Consider the following 14,678-nt stretch of genomic DNA (forward strand, 5'->3'; position numbering starts at 1 on the left):
CTTCCCAACATTCAAGTAAATAAAGCCACACCCAATAATGTTTTCTTTCTTGACTTATCAGAGGAATTTCTGTTCTGTACTAGCAGATATTAAATTTTTCTATCACTCAAAGTAAACTTATGCTAATTCCAGAAAGCTCAATCTCTGAAGGGAAAATAAAAGAAACAAAACCCCCACACTTTTCTCTCTGGCATAGAAGTATTTCTACAAATTAATTTAGCTGCTATATATAATATTTAGAATTGCTACCAACTCTGAAAACTCTGATAATTCCCACTGAAATAACATGTCTGTCATATTTTTCTCTTGGGTTATGGTGCCATTTGCCAAGTAGGGGAGACCTTTAAAAAGAAAAGAGCTATTCAAGATTTTTCTTTCAGTATTCCCACAGAAGTCAAGACCCGAGCAGCTTCTTAAATGTTGACAGAAGGCAGAATAGGACCAGTTAACACTTCAGCACTTTTTAATACACTTTTGACCTACAAGCTAGCTGTGGAACCCAGAATAGGATTTATACCCACTCAGTACCAATTCAGTGACAGGGATAGTAGAAGTAAGACTTTGCCAACACTTCCACAAGAAACTTCACTTCTAAACCCAATTCAGACAACATTAAGCATCCTGATGGAGTAGGGATTTGTTATTAAAATTAAAGAGAGATATATAAGTCATATATAGCCTACAGATCTATCAGTATAGTAACCTGTAGCAGGATATAGCGCTAGATTTCAACTATCCATTCTATTCAGACTTGAGAAATGGTTAGAAACACTTATGACTTTGCCCAAAGTTAATTTCCTGTGTCTACACCATCTCAGATTATGACAGAAACTATCAGAAGCTGCAGCTACCAGCCTTCAGACTTAAGCACTATGTATTTTAAAAGCATATAAAGTGCTTTAACAGCCTAAATGATAGAACCTACCTACACATAGAGCCTGCAAGCAGAGTAGGTACTCAAGAGTGGTTGTGTGAGGTTACAAGAGTTACTACTCACTAGCCACTTAGGGCTGTTAATGGAAGAGCAACACTGAAATTCTTCCACACAGATGTCTGCAACCAGCTCAGGATTCCTACTGATCACAGAGTATTCTGATTTGGAAGGGACCCACAAGGATCATGAAGTCAAATTCGTAAGTGAATGGCCCATAAAGGGCATCAAAACCATGACTTTGGCATTATTAGCCCTGTCCCCTAACAAAATATCCCTGTAGCCCAACTTTGGGGTATGATGTACACTTGAAAATTCAGGATGTACATCCCACCAAGACAGAAACCTAGACGGCATAGAGAGGATGACATACCCCAAAAAGACAATCTTGCTGGTATTTGAAACTTTCTATAGCAGTCTGATCCTTAGACCATAGTTGCCCGGGCTGGGCATTAAATTTAAAGAGTGAAGGTTTTTTTGTTTGCTTGTTCTGGGGTTTTTTTTGGTTGTTTTTTATTTTTGTTTGTTTGTTTTGTTGTTTTGTTTTGTTTTGTTTTGTTTTGTTTCCACTACTAATTGATTAGGAAAAGAAAAGGAAGTGAAAAAGATTTTTTAAAGTTGTATATTTTCTACTGAGTTGATATTAGAGCCCATGAGTTCTACTAGCATTAAATATTAAGGGTTTGAATTTTAGAGCTGTCTTACGAGCACCTCATTTTCTTGCATGATTAAGAAAATCTGGAAGTCTCTACAGCATACATACAAGGATATGAATTTTCACACATTCAAATAAATTATGCAAAATGAGGAAAATTGAGTCAAAATATTTAGAACATTCAAAGGAATATTTCTGTATTAAGCATATAAGGTTTGTTTGTTTCCTATGACAAAATGAAAAACCTTTACCATAGGCTTCACGCACATTAAAATCAAAGTAATAGCCATTGTCTTCTAAAACTTAAAAAATATTGATTAATATTATTTTACCAGTCCTGCTGGAAGAAAAAAAAAATCTGGTTTAATCAGAATCAGGCCTCTATGCAGGAAGCTGGAATAAAAGTGGTTCTAATACTTAATAGGTAGTTTTTGTTGGGCATATTGCATCCCTGGTCAGTTTTGCGTTTATGGCTCAGTACTAGCGAAACGTTTTATTTTCACATCTTAAAAGATCATTTCAGGGCTGAACAAACACAGCAGATTCAGCAGCAGCTGGAATACAACTACTACTGTTCACCCTTTGGAAAGTTTATGAAAGAGCTGACATGGTTCTGAAATATTAAAAGGACTTCTGAAACTCAGAGAGAAAACAGTAATATAAAATCAAGGGTCTGGTCTGGCTGAGTGGATAAAGTGCCATCTTTTGATACTGGGGACCTAAATCTTTCAAGTCAATATGTGGTATAGAATGGCTTTTATGGTCATTGGCAAGTGGCTGTGAATTCATATCAACAAAAGTAACATAATTCAGACCAGGAGAGAGGAAGAAAACAAAGTGTAACAAGGCTTGGGTTGTAAAAAGACACAGGCACTCCTTTGGAAACAGCCTTGAACAGAAACACCTGACCCACATGCTCTGGCTCCTGGGAGAGAGTTCAGATCACAATTTGCATTAGGACATTTCAGTTCCCCTTAACTCTACATATCTAACACATTTTACACTTTACAGTGTTCCGTATTTTAGCTGACTTCACCACCGTGGCACCAGAATACCTCAAATTTCAGTGCACTTATTTTTTTAGACATACTGCTTGCACCCAGAATATCGAAAGTGTTTAAACATGCTGGCACTAAAGGAGGAAAATCATTAGTCCATAAAGTTTGAATTTCAGCATAGTAGTTCTGGCAGTCCTTGGGAAGCAGGCCAGCATCCCAGATCCACCTCAGGGCATGCCAGCTCATCTCATCTATGTGTTCCAGGCTCAGCCCTAAGAGAAGGAAACTTGATGCTACACACAAGATTGAGGCTGAGGTAAAAATGACAAAACAAAATCATTGTCTCCCTCAAACCCTCACCTCCCTCAGGCACATCTTTAAACATCTCTCCAAATTTTCATTGCTAGAAGTTGTACAATGCCTGGGCAATATTACTGTGTTTCATGCCTGATACCTTTGGGTAACTTTACAATTTATCAGGGAAAAAAAAGGCTTGTTGCTCAAACAGTTCAACAGTTATTCCCATGTGAATTCCCATGGGAGAAGTGAAGTGCTACTTAAAATTATTTTCAGTCTTCTCACCTGCTACAGCTGAACAGGCAGCTACTGGGCAAAAAAAAACCCCTCTCAGAACTGGATTTTTCCATGTTTCAAAATTGATATAATGCCATGTAAAATGCAAATCTTATCTGAGTAATCCCACACTAAGTTTATATCTTAATGATACATTGCAGAACACACCTATGTTGTCCTATAAGGATTATTTTCATCCCAGTGTGAAAGATCCTCTGGTCCACTCACAAATAATATTATTTTACTTTTTTTTCCTTCTTACTTTAAATGAGGTAGATTTAATGTTGTTGTTGTTTTTTTTTTTTTACATTACTTTTCTTTGAATTTTTATTTGAATGTCAGACAACACCTTCTATGGACTGGGTTCAGTTCTGTGACACACCAAATATCATGGTGGGCAAAAATAAGTTTAATCAGACCCAGCAAAAACCTTCCTGCTGTAAAAGTTACTGTTTGTGGTAATTAAAAAAAAAAAAAAGAAGGATAAGTAATATTCCTCTTTTATAGAAATTCATAAAAAATATTAGTATTGTATAAGATGATCTTTTCTTCCACCTGATTTTCCAAACCTTTTATAAATCTAACTATACTTTGGGCACTACAAAAACTTCTGACAATGAATTCCAGAGTTGAAATGTGTTGAGTGAGAAAAGTTCTTCCTTACTTTTACCTTAAGCTACCAACATGATAATTTCCTCAATTGGCCCTCAGTTCTTCAAAGATTGTTAATAGAAAACATTGCAGTTCATCTACTTTTTTATTTGATATACTCTATAATTTTGTCCCTCAGTCATTTTTTCTCCCTGAAGACCCACAATCCTAGCATAATTGCTCTTCACAAAAAAAAACATATCTAATCCTTGCTGCCTTTGTCTGTTACAGCAATTTCTCTGTTTGAAAAAGGGAGAACAGAACTTCATACAGTATTCAGGACACAAATTGATCCTAGTTTTATATAGAAGAAAAGTTACGTCAATTACTCTGTTATTGATGCTTTCTTTGTTGTTCATATGATCTTCAGCTTTCACTGACCACCACTTGGCACTCAGCTAACCATAATAATTCTAAATGTCTTTCCAAAATATTTATACCTTCATTTATGAACCCATGGCTGTGTAAAAATAATTAGGATTATGCTTTCTTGTATCTATTACTTTTCATTTATCAGCACTGAATTTTGTCTGCCATTTTATGTCTGACCACTCAAAATCACAAGTCCAGTTCATCCTTTTGTTGCCAGTGTTAGTTTCAGTCACTTTGAAGAATTCTGTAGTATCAGCAAACTTTGTCACCTCGTTAAGCTCTTGCTTTTCCAAATAATTTGTAGCTGTGATGAAAATGCAGATCTTATGAAGCTTCCCTCTTAATCTGTACTGGCAACTTCTTTGCATCATGAAAGTTGTTTATCTACCCCTACACCACACTCTCCATCTTTTCACCTAGGATTGGGCTTTCCTCCAGAAATTCAGTTGATCTTGGATGCCCTTGACAAGAAATTCACACAGGACTCCAGGTCCATTTCCTCAGATGCAAAGGAGTTGAATGGAATTGTTTTTATTTCATAGAAAAGCCACTTCTGTGACCTCCCAGAAAGCAGAAGCAGAGCAGCAAAGTGAACCCACATCTTCTGTATTGGGCTGCCTCCTTTTTGTGCCAATGCTGTTGAACATAGTCAAGACACACTCATTCTGGGTTCAGACGTGCATCACCAATATTTCCCAGAGAAAGGGAGCAGGAATGCAGACCTCAAAGTAGCCACCAGTCAGAGTCACCAGTCAGTGCTCAGCTACTTGTCTGTCCATTCCCATGTTCCTCTGCAGGCTTCCAGTACACCAGAAAACCACTGATAATCTCCACAGCATGTCTTAAATTTCGATACAATTTATATTTAAACTATTTTTCTAGTCTGAATTACATACACAACACAGAGATATAGTAGCTGAATACAGCAGCATATTTTTTAGCTTTATGGGACAGCTTTTTTTCCTTTTTCTCTGGCCTAAACTTCCTCCTTTATTACTGCCTCTCCTTGCATTTTCTACAAGGAAATACTTAGTTTAACAAGTCAAGTAAATTGCCTTGCAAATTTAGATAAGCCCATCCAAAATCAGAAAAAAAGACTTGTACATAAAGAACCCCTGATGTTTAGTAAATCAGCACTTTCCTTCATCATATATTTTAAATTCCTAATCAAAAGGAGTATTTTACCTAGGTGAATCAAAGCATATCTATACCTACTCCTGCTCTTCCTTATGGCTACACAATTTCAGCAATTCCCATTTTCTCTAACCATGCTGAGGGTATGAACAGACATTAAAACTTAGTGTTGTGTCAATGTTGTGCAGGTGTATTAACTTCTTTGGCTTTCATGCTGACTCTGCAGTGATAAAAATGAGACAAACCAGTGGGTAAAAACTGCATAGAGATATAATAGCCAATCTGGTTCTTCTCTACTCATCTCTGTCTTCATGGTACTAAAAATCTCACTGGTTCAGCCTAGGGAAAGAAATCTTTCCATAATACTACAAGACTTTACAATCTACCACACAAATCAAAGTAATATGGTAATCAGCAGATAAGCACAATAACACATGTGGAGTTAAATGAAGTCTCTTGTTCTCTCATGGGGTGGGAGAGAAAGACTTATTTGTTCAATATACTATTATAAAATTATCTCGTTTTAAGAAGAAAAAAAACCAACAGAGAGCACATTTTAAATTCTTGTCTTTTGCCTTTTTTTTTGTGTGTGTGAAACTTATTGATGAATAATTTAGGACTGTTTCTTAACTATTCTCCTCTATCTATAAAAATGAAATCTGACTTAATTATGTGTCATCATAGCAATAACAGTAAAAGAAAACCACTCCAGGGATGAGTAGGGCATATAGTGTTTTATGAAAAGTCCAAAAGAAATTATTTTAATTTATACAAAGTGTATTTTAGCACTTGAAACACTTTTATTCATAAAATTGTTTCCGAGTATTTCAGAGGCCTCCTACCAGTAAGGGGAGTTGCACAGCAAATGAATACAAAGGGTAGTGGCAGCCTTGGCTAAAGGCTGTCAGGTTGATTGTGAGGATTTTATGCACTCATTCGAGAAGTTAAGGTTATTAAGGAATATTTTATGCACCAGAAACAGAGGACATGATGGAAAACTTCTATTAACCCAAGGCAAATCTATTTAGCTGACCCCTACCCATGTCACGTCAACAAATGCATGCTGCACAATTAATTAAAAATCAAAATTAGCAACAGCTTTCGCTGTTGTTTCTTCAGCCAAGTGAAGGAACTTGTAGCAACCATTTCAAATGAGATCACACCAAAACAGCATGTAAAGTTGTCTCCTAAATTCAAATTCATGTACACATTTTCATAAGAGGCACAGTAGGTTGGATACATACACAGTGACTGAGGTATAAAGTCATAAACAATACACCCAAGGGCAGCAAACATTCCATCAACTTGGACAGCGGATAGAATTTTTATTTTGTTAAGGCACAGTAGCACATATCATCAACCAGACATTCTGCTGCTAAACGATAATAATTGCAGTGGCTGAAACTAAAATTGTGTGGCTGAGAGAGATGAGCAACCACAAAAAATAAAACCAGCAGCTTTCCTGCTCTACATGCACAACCTTTCTTCTGTGAAAACTCCAGAGCTCCACTAAAAAAAGGCATATTCAGAAAAATTTGCATCACAGCTATATATATATATATATCCTTTATATCCAGGTCACAGATGCATAGGGAGTTTACTGCATTTCCTGATGGAGAAGGGACTCACAGCCAGGTAACAGAGATGGCTATACTGTGAAAAAACAGAAGTTTAACAATCAAAAAATAACCCAGCTCATTATCTGCAATTGCTTCTGCCCTCAGAGACTTGATACAAAAGAGCTGTGTTTTCCAGCACAGATCATCTACCTATTCTGAGATACAATTTCTAAAACAGAGAAGGATAAAAAGTCAAATATTAGTGCAGGAAAACACAATTTATATATAAAATATATTAACAAATGTTTGTATTTCCCTAGAATTACCATGTTTTGTTTCTAAGGGAATCCACACAGTTATCTTTCCTTTGCTGGACTTTTTATCCTGTAAGTTTATACCAGACATCCATTGCTCAATGGGCTGCAGTTATTACAAAAGGGGCTGAACTTTGTTCAGCAATCTAAAATTACTCTAAAAAGTTTGAATGGACTAAACTAAAAAGGGAAGCTCAGCTTTCCAAACTCAACAATGGTTTGGGACAATCAATTAAAACCCTTCATGTTCAAGAGAAGAAATTATCAGAACCTTCTGAAGAGCAAACAGCAATTGGCAACTGTGACCCAGCCTCTGAAATCACACTGGGGCAGAGAGTTAGTACCAGCCCTCTTCACTGAAAAGCTTTATGCAAACCTCCAAGTTGTGTCGCTTCATACTTGCCAGCCATGGCTTGCTCTTCTTCTTCTCACATCAGAGAAAAGATAGATTCTTGCCATTCTTTTGTCTTGGTTAAATAATGAATGTACTGGGCTACCTATTCATGTCACAATCTCAATAACAGCATTTGCATTATTTCTTCCTCTGGCAATATATGCACTATAGAAGTACTATTGTAATATAGATGAAAAGTTGGTTTCATCTAAACTGAAATCCCTTTGCTTATGGTCTGTCACAATCAATAATCCTCCAGGAGGTTTACAAGTAGATTTCTGTTCAAATAAAAGTTTTAGGGAAAAATTCACAGAGGTTTTCGTGATATTGAAGCTAGTTCAAACTACACGGAAAACGTGTTTTGTATTATGACAAAATCAATTCACTGCAAACAACATGTAACACATATGTGTTTATATACCATTTCCTTAGTGTTATCAGGCTTCCACACATTCAGAAGAAAAGCAGGAAATTGTAAAGCATAAGACACTGCAAGTTTTGGATGACTGATTTTCTTTCTTCCTTTTCTTTTTTTAGGTTCAGAAAAAGTGTCTTTATGAATAGTCAAAGGGCAGAATGAATGTAACTAACAATGCTAATTGCATTGCTGGTTTCATTGCATATCACAAGGGAACGAAGAGAAAATAAAAATGACATAAAACAATGGAACCAGGGAAAGGCACAAAAAAAGGAAAATAGTACGACAGTCTGAAAGAGCTGCTGTTGCAGAAGGAGACAATCCACTGAAAAGTTGATGCTGAAGAGGAACAGAAATGAGTGGGCTGAATTGATGTGTGTCCTTTCTACATTTAGCAATGCAGAGTTCAGCTGAAGCAAATTGAGTGCAGTCTGTATGTATGTATGCATCCATATGTATGTATGCATATCAGAGCCATGCATAGAAAAAAAAAATGTTTCAAATGCACAGTAGTGCTCTATAGACTCACAATCTTTTATTTCTCCACTTACAGCTTTGACTCCCCCTTTACTGTTTGATTGGTTTGACCCTTTGATTGACATGAATGTGGGAGTGGGGCTAATAGGAAGTTAATTTTGTCTGATGTGTTTATAAAATACAAGAATACATTTCTGGAAATAATTGACGTTTTCTGGTAGGATTCAGTGCTTTCTCTTTAACCCCATTCTATGCTGTAGGTTGGCTGTCAGAGTGCTAGAAAAATAGGATCGTGGGCATCTAAATTGGACACCCAAGTTTAAGCAACAATAACTTTCTTTGCAAACTTCCAAAGGGACTTATTTTCCTCTAGACTGCTAAAATGAAAGACTGTGGGACAGCACATGGACAAGCAGAATGAGTATTGGCTATTTGTTGAATGGTATTCTGGCATGTTTCATGGGGAAAATCAGCATGCAAAGAATGAAAAAATGAACAGTCATTTTACATGTTCTAAAACATGCAGCAACCTGCATAACATTTGCATTTGATTACTTTCTATTAATTTTTTTCCACAAAAATCATTCAGGTCAAAAAACAAACATGAAAGAACAGGACCTTGGCAGCACAATTCTGGTTTGTTATATCAGACTATATGCAGATATAATTTATTAGAAATTGATGCATGTCGCATTTGCAACATCTTTCTAGGGCTTTAGGAATTTCAGGGCATAATAAACACAGGCCATCAAAACCTCCCAAGGCTAAATGTATGGATCAGATGTTCCCAAACTCTCTGCCAATAGGATCACTATTGTTAAAAAGTTTTAAGGAATTAATGTGGTTGCTCAGATTCTCACAAGGAACCGACAAAGGCTCATTACTAGTTGATGGGAGATTAATGTTGTGGAAAGAGAGACTTCATGGAATTATTTATTAGCTTGCATGAGACATCTCTGAGATGGAATGAGAATACAAAAGGGGTTAAAGACTGCTGCAAAGTCTCCTACTGAGATAACTTTTTATACAAAAGGGTAAGTGCTAAAAAGCTTTCAAGCACTGCCTCACCTGACAAGGTTGGAAAAGTAGGTATTATCTGAAAGGCAGACCATACTTTTCAGAAGTAAGGAGGATGATTCTCTTTTGGCTTGCAAATGTCTACCTATCAGACAGGAGGGGATTTAAATGGGAGGGTTCATCTGTCTGCTGCTGAGACAGACTTATTGGGAACAATTTTAACAGAGAGGAAAAAAATATTCTGTGAAAAGGGTTGATAAAATAGCAAGAGTTCATCTTTTTTCCATTACAGAAAGTCTCACATCCTTGTCTCTCCAATTCCTCCTCCCCTACTGCCCCCCCCCCAAAAAAAAAAAATTTAAACTCTGAGGATAATTCTTCATCATCATCATCATCATCATCATCAGTAGAAGCCACTGGATTCATGCTAATTTTAAAGCCAGTATCTTTATGACACTTGCTTTATTAAACACATGGGATTAGAGCCTTTAGGTCATTAACTTTCAGACTAGCAGCTCAAAGGAACAGCTCAGAACAAGACTGTGGGCTTTGAGTTCTCTGTTTGGAGCTTTACAATCTAAAAGGAAAAGCAGGTCCCTGGGACAAAATTAAGTATTTATGAAGTCACGCACTATACAGAGGGTTTTCTGGTGTCCTGTTTACATGCCAAGCTCTGGAAATTTGCTGCTGTCCTAAGGACTTAGGTTATTCCAGGGAAGTATTAATTAAAACAAAGAAAATTTCAAAAGGTAGGAAAGCAGCCTGAGCACATGGGATGAGTATAAAGTGACAAGTCCATGACTTGCCCTGGATGCTGTTAGAACTTCTTTGTATCTTCTCTGCTTAGCTAACAACATTTTAGGTGTTGATCACAGGAGGTAAGCGAGAATTGGACACAGAAGTGTAGCTGTTGTCCCACCAGTGCTAAACAGAGGTGAAGGGTCACCTCTCTCGACCTTTTGGTGTGAGGGTGCTTTGCTAGGTCATGGTCATCTTGCTGTCCATCAGGACATCAAGCTGCTTTCCAGCCAGTCAGCCCCCAGCATGTTCTGGTGTATGGGGTTAACCCTCCTGAGATGCAGATCTTTGCAATAGCCCATGTTGAACCTGTCAAAATTCCTCTCTACCCATTTCTCCAGCCTGCCAAGGTCTCTCTGAAGGTGACACAACCATCTGGTGCATTGCCCAGTCCCCTCAGCTTAGATCATCTACAAACTGGCTGAGGGTAAATTCCATCTGCCTGCATTTTCCCAGTAATGTTAGGAAAGATTAACTCCATTCTATGCCTGTGATGCCTTAAGATATTAGCTTTTATATTTTTTCAGATCCTGTACTTCATTAGTGTATAACTCTGAACTCCATATAGAGCATTAGTTAATTCTCTTCACATTTTGGTCAGACAAAACAATCCTTCCAGGCCTGAGATCCAAGGACACCATCACAGCCTCAGGCCCCAAAAAGTATAAACAAAAGTGAATTGGGGGGCGGGCGGGGGGGAAGTGAACTGGGGGAGTATGACTTCATTACCTGAAGTTGTAATTGGAGGATTAACCCTGATAAGCAAATAGACCAAACTTACACCTGTCTGAAAAACTCATGACCATCATCCATTTTGGGTGTATCCCCTTGGGAAAGCTTCATCTGCCCTCAATATACCTAAAGGCCCTTCATTAAATATAACTGCTTTTATCCTTTTAACTTTGGCTCCTGTTTCTAGGCAAGCCCTAAATAGACATCACATGCACATGTTCACAGCATCCACCTTAACTCTCCTGAAATTAGTGCAGATCTACAGCTCATTACAGTGCAATTAATAAAATACTTAGAGCAACTATGTTCTGTATAATGAAAGCTACCATCACCATACAGGAGTGAAAAACATCAAAAAAAAGGAGACAAAGAGAAAAAAAATCAGGCTGGAAGAAAAATATTATTCCTGTACAAAAGATATCTGAGGCCTTGCCTGCAAAAAACTCAGGAAATAAAAAACATTAATAAAGTTGTGAAGCTAAAATTGATTTGCTAAATCTCGCAAACCTTCTGCAGACACATTCGTTCAAAGTTGAAGTGGTTAAATTTGACTTAGCTTAATTCATTTATAGTATGTATTAAATTAAACAAAATTAAGGTCTTCCTTTCTTCTAACAAGGCTGTCAACACAGGGATTTAATGCAGCTGAAGTGTGAACTTTAACATTTAATTTGGATTGACGTTCCTAAATGTCCCAATGCAGAAGAGTCCTATTAGCTTTTACTGTGGCAAAAATTAAAAACAGAAAACAGGCAATGGATGCTAGCCAGGTAATGGTAAAAAGTAATCAAATGAAGACAAAGAATCTTTCCAGAAGGAATTATGAGAAGCCACAGATTCTGGCCAGGAGGTGATCAAAGCCATTTACCAGCATGCAGACAAAGAGCCAGGAACAGATGAAGAGTAATCATAAAACTGATCAAATACTGTCAGTTAGAGATTGGCATTGCAGAAGATCTGGAGCACATGAAAAGATACAGAATTACTGCTTTTAAATGACCAGATGGAACTGGCAAAAAGGCAGAGAAAAAAAACCAACCAGCTAGACCATTACACATAGTCATAGAAATGGATGAAGTTTTTAAAAACAGAAGATTCTCTTAGATTTAGAATGGAAACTATGAGCCTTTAGACATGCAAGGGCCAAAACTGGAAGACCAATTACCCTGTAGAAGGGGAAGAAACTTTGGTTGTAAGTAATAATGATTATGAGGACTTTCACCTATATCTCACAGGACAATGAAAAGACACTGGAACTCACTATAGCTGCTCAGGTAATGCAGCTGTAAGAGAACACACCTGTATGGGAAATGGTGATCCATATGGTGCTTGTTACCTATTTCTAACAAGCAATAGTTTGTTGTGATTTACAAAGATTCCAAAATAAAAGAAATTCTTAACCAACCTATTCATACAGCTTCAGATTTGACTTCTAGAATGGTTCTCTGCACCTGCACAGAAAGACTCTTTACAAAAGGTTACAGCCTTACCTGTTCCCCAGAGTGGTCACAGTGACTGAACAGTGAAAATACAGCTCCACTGGAGAGCTTTGCTATCATTTCATGCTGCCCCTTTTTGCAAATGGCACAGGGAAAGATGGACTAGTCAGCTGACACCCAGGGGTGCCCTTTCTATGACACACATCTTTATTTTGTGCACTAAAGACTTCTGAAAAAATTCTTTTTCAACTTTAGAAGCCAAATGGGACAACCACCTTTGTCTTACTCTCCAGGGTGAAATACTTTTTTGAAATAAAAAGAACAATCTGTTCCTTTTTTCTCCTCACAAATTTCTGAAGCCGTAACAGAGATGAATCAATCAGAGCTAAATCAAGTAAATAAACAGGTTTCAATAAAGCACCTGCCTGCTCCTCATTACCTTCCGTGCTCAGGTCCAAAGCAACAGAAGAACCAAGGGAAGCTCAGCTTTGATACTCCATAGTAGCAGAGCGCAGCAAGATATACAAAAACATCAGACTTGATTAAAATGATAGAGGAGCCCATGCTGGTAAACTGAACAATGGACAAGATCAAATATGAAGAAAATTATCTTAAATGCGTTCTTAATGTTTGGGTTAAAACTACCCCAGAAGAATGCAGCACAGACAATATCTGAGAAAAGCTTTATTAGGCCAGTTTAGCCTATATCCTCAGTTTAGCTGAGAGTTTGGTTTGCCATTTATAAAGCATAGGCTATATGTAAATATATTTTCTATACCCACCCCTAGATTGCCAGATGAAGTGCAGTTTGTAACCAAATTTATGCCAATACCTGCTCCCAGAGGCCTCATCTGTTACCTTGCTAAAATTTCACACTTTAAAGTAGGGACTAAATCTAACCATATGCGATGCAGCCTTGCCTAAATTAATTTACAGCAAAAAGACTTATTTATTTCCTGCCCTTGGTATAATCTGATTGGCTTTTGTGACAGCTGTAAAAGGAAAGCTGCTAAGAGAGACAATCACATCCGATAAAGAACATGCTAATGAAATCAGGCTTTCTAAAGGGAAGTGATTTTGACAGATTAGAAATTATAGCTTTGTATGGATACTACCCAAGTTGTCAGCCCCTCTTCCCACAGTAGCAGCAGGCTCTGTTCAATTTGAGGAACACTCTGTCTGCTCATCATGTTATATAAAATCAAACTCTCGCTGTATCTGGGTGATTTCCTACAGCGAAAAACTCAGAAACAGAAGGTAAAAATTCCCCATTTGGCATCTTAATCTTCTATTAATGATGCAACCTGTACTGTACCATCTGAAAAACATGAATCAACACTGAGCCCACCCTTCCACAAATAGAACTCGCTACCCTATAATGCGGTGATCTTTCTCTTTCTAATTGCATCTTACAGATTTTTAAAAGGCACTTTAGTCCTTAAGTGTAAAATTTGCATCCAAACTACTGTACAAAGAAACACTAACAATGATTTTAAAGCAATTCCTGCTAAAAAAGAGTGCAGACTTCTGATCACACATCATCAGAGAAGATGGAAGTGTACATGGAGCATTTTTCTTATCTCATTAGCAACCATTAGAAACCCTCAGGGGGAACATAATGACCAGTGGAAAAAGGGCAGACCAGCCTTCAGTGAACAAAACAGATGTTTAGTGCATATAGATATTATCCAACACTAGCATCAAACTAGTGAGTTTGGCCATTTAGGGCATCTCCTAGGAAACCATCAGATAACATTAAAAGATATTGACTAACATAAAAGGAGCTGCAGGGGAAACGGTGCATATTTGATAGAAATGGGATGTGCTTCTAAATGCAACAGTTCTAATTTCTGCCAAGGAAAAAAAATCTCTTTCTAGATGCATATTTTGATTTTGGTTAAAGGTCTTAACATTTGCTGTACATTAGCTGTACAGCTACATGTACTGTAGCTCCATACTGCAGTCTTTAACTAAGCAAGTTATGCAGTGCAAAAGCAAATCACAAAGTGAGACAATATAAAAAATATCTCTTAAATATGTTGCAACTTTTACAGCACAGAACCTTGTTTTGTTGTTCTTCTTTTCTCTGCCAGTTCTTTCTAGATGAAATTTTCCACGTAGTCTGAGAGCTATAAAACTGGCAAAGGTATTGGGCACTTCATTTCCTTTATGGTCCTTTGAGGAATACTTGTTCTGCACATTACACCAAAAAAAGC

This window comes from Cinclus cinclus, chromosome 3, assembly GCF_963662255.1.
Source record: "Cinclus cinclus chromosome 3, bCinCin1.1, whole genome shotgun sequence".
Taxonomy (NCBI): Eukaryota; Metazoa; Chordata; class Aves; order Passeriformes; family Cinclidae; genus Cinclus; species Cinclus cinclus.